Here is a 3451-nt window from a genome sequence, read left to right as displayed (position 1 = left end):
TATTCCTTGCTGCTGCTACCGCCGCCGCCGCCATTTCAACTAGAACTGGTACAGACGAAACCATTATTCTTAGGGATGCCCTCCCTCCGTCATCACGAAGTGGTACCCGAGGCCTAGTTACCTTGCGGTCCCATAATATCTTTTTGATAGTTGTCTACTACAGAGGGCTAGCTTCTACCCTCCATAACTCAGCTGGACTGAAGGCGTCAGTTGCTTAACAGTTATCCTCCGCTTGTTTTCTTGGAGCCGAGGTTCCCTTTTCATCTGGACGAAAAGAAAACAGTTAGAATAACCCACCAATATTATCCTGTCGCCCCACTCAGCGGAATGCGGGCCATAGCCCAAGCCACATTATTTCGTTTTCGCCCTTTGCGACGCTCGACCATCAATCGTGGTAATCGTCGTTTTTACAGGGGAAACGTCAGTAATTGTTGTTTCCTACTATCTCAACTATTCCTAGCATCACCATCAGCACAGCGCGAGTGCATCTACTACTAACTGCGACTTTCCTGTGTTCGCTGTTGTACCGTAGTCTCGAAGAACCTTTGGGGTGCAGGACCCACAATTGAATGCGGCAATCGGGGTCCAGGTCGTCTGGCGCCATCGGAGTGGCTATGGGAGGGTGGGCGAGAACTTGGGCGCTATGAACTATGTTTGGGTGGGGTGTACATCTCCTACCCAGATCAGATGGAAAATATAGCTTTTTTCTTCATTCCCCCTACAGATAATAGAAAGGGAAGCGGACGGAAGGCGGTGGGAGGAAGGGCAGCGCTAGCAGCAGCAATCAGTAGGAGCGGAGAAGGGAGAGCGTTTGTGGGTCGGGGTACATCAGTGTGGCCCTGAAAAGGTCCGTCGCCCTCGTGCTGCCCTGCTCGGGCAACCACGCCAGTATAGTCGGCGTGGTTGCCAACATGGTACTATTGCTGCTGGCAGAGCGAGAGCTTAGCCCCTCTCCTTCCCTCTCTTTCCCGTCTGTGTTCTAGCCACTATGGTCGGTCGCATCAATGACCCGTAGAGGCAGCCGGTGAGGCAGGCCAGACCCCATAACGGTGAATGACCTAGACGGTCCTGGCCCTAATTCTGTCCTTGGGAAAAATTTGCTCGTTGTGATGTGTTTCTCTTTTCCAGTATCAAACAAGTAAGCAGTGATCCATAACACTAAGAATATTTTCCCCTGTCTGCCCCGTTGTCATTTTGCTACTCACTTCTATAGAGACAAACGACATTCCGCCTGAACGTCCTAGCGCCCTAGCCAGTGATGTTGCTCGAAGTGACGACTTTCTCGGTAGTAGTGTCGGCGGTGCCCGTGTCTGCGGACGTGTTACCGTTGTCGTCGTCATCATCATCATCATCGTCGTCGTCGTCGTCGTCGTCGTCGCCGTCGCCGCCGTGGCTCAGTTCGTCGACCGGGAGGAAGGCGTACCCTCTTAAGAGCAAAGTGTTCTCCAAGGCCAGAGGTCGACGTCCTCCCGAGAGATTCAATTTAGGATGGTATCTGGCCGGCGGCTGGCTTCCGTCTAAACGCTAAACGACGGGACGTTTCGGAACATGGCAGCTGTTACTGACTAAAGTTAGATGGCGGCTTAGTTGGAGGCTGTGAGTTGGCTGCTGAGGGGCAATGGACTAGAAGCAGGTCGCACGGACACCGACCTTCGTTCACTCGCAACTTGCGCCACCTTGTATAGCCGCTATTATGTTGTTGTTGTTGTTACCGTCGCTATTGGTGGCCATTGGTTGATCGCCACAGCTGCGTGGATACACACGCACTCACAACACTTATAGGTGCCGATAGGGAAACCCGTAAAAAGAAAGCAGGCCGTAGAATTTGTAGGTGGGACCGAGAGCTGCAAAAGACCTACTTAATTGTCACGGCTGCATGTTTTTCGGGGACTTCACCGATCGCTGGCCAACCGGCCGGCTGACTAATCAAGCAGGCGGCTTTCTAAATCCTATATACTCGTGTTTCGCCATTAGCTCATCTTTCGTCCTCTCTCTAATTCGCTGGTCACTAAACTACGCTAGAAGAAATAACGACACTGTTATATCTCCTTTTCCTGTTCTACTGGTGCGTTTACGATACTGAAAAAAAAAATAGGTAAACATGTGTCTCATTTGATTGAGAGTTGAATAAAATATTTGTAATAAATGCATTCGTGTTATTGTGCATGTACATATTCACACCAATAAGAAAACCCTCTGGAAGCGATATTTTCCCACCAGCGCCCCGTTCAGAATCTCGGGACGAGAAACGCCCCTCACCCGCATACACAGATTGAAACAACCTGCTACGGCCAACGTACGTTCTATTATGGCTTGGTAACGTCGTAGCGCAATTGATGTCAACGACATACACTAACTAACCTTTTGCGGCGGTCATAGCTGACCGGTCATCGCGCACTTCGTCTCCTTTGCCTCTCCTCTTTTTTTGCTGTTGATGTTATTGTTGCCCTCTATGCAATGTCATTGTTTCTTTAGTGTTTATCCCAAGTGCATGTTGCCCATTTCCCGCTTGTTGTAACGTGTGCATGATTCTTGTCACCGCCCTAACTTCTTTTCTCCTTCCGCCCCCCTAACCCCTTTCCCGCGCCTTATTGCCAAGTTCAGCATCAATGATGCCACTCTGCTAGCCGATCGGCACTATCGCCAACGAGCGGGAACGACAATAAGAAGCGTACTCCCTGGGCTACACAGAAAGACCCAGAACGCTGGAGTTACCAATGGATGTTTTAGCGAAACTAACAACTATTGGCGCCGCAACAGCGGCGGCAGAGCTGACGGGGTGCAAATAAATGGGAGCAAACGAACGCTGCTCTCTGCTCCCAGTTATTTGCTACTGCTACTGTCGTGTTCGCATAGACGATCGTTCGCGCAACAGAATATTAGTTTTGTCGCTCTTACGACTGCTGGCACTCTTACTGTCGCTAGTGCCGCTACCAGTCGCCAGCGGACCCGTAGTGGTCGTGGTGGATCCGCCGCAACTCAAACTGCCGCTGCTGGCAGTCGTTCTGGCTGCTGACTACTTTGTCCGTTCGCTCGCTCGCTCGCTCGCTCGCTTGTTAGCCTATGTATTCCTTCCAATGGGATCTTTTCTGTTGTGCTGTGTGTCCGTGTTGTGGCTGTCGCTGCTGTCAGAACAACCGCTACTGCCGCTTCTGTTACCTGTTCTTCGTCGTTGTTGGTCGGTCGGTCGGTCGGTCGGTCGCTCGCTCGCTCGGCGGCATCGGCACCGTCACCAGCAAAAGCAGCAGCACCGCTTCTGCTCGTATGGCATCGCCCATCACGGACGATGTACTTTCACTGGGAAGACCTTGAACGGAAGCAGCCATTGAACCCGGTCATCCACCTCGCGCTAGCCAATCAGCACGCAGCGCCGCACTACGTCACCACCCTCTCCACTCACATATATAACGCTACGCGCTTACCTCTCCAACTCATTTCGTAGCGAGGAGAC

The sequence above is a fragment of the Varroa jacobsoni genome, unplaced genomic scaffold (genome assembly GCF_002532875.2).
Source record: "Varroa jacobsoni isolate VJ856 unplaced genomic scaffold, vjacob_1.0 contig01203, whole genome shotgun sequence".
Lineage (NCBI taxonomy): Eukaryota > Metazoa > Arthropoda > Arachnida > Mesostigmata > Varroidae > Varroa > Varroa jacobsoni.
This window is presented reverse-complemented; position numbering follows the sequence as displayed.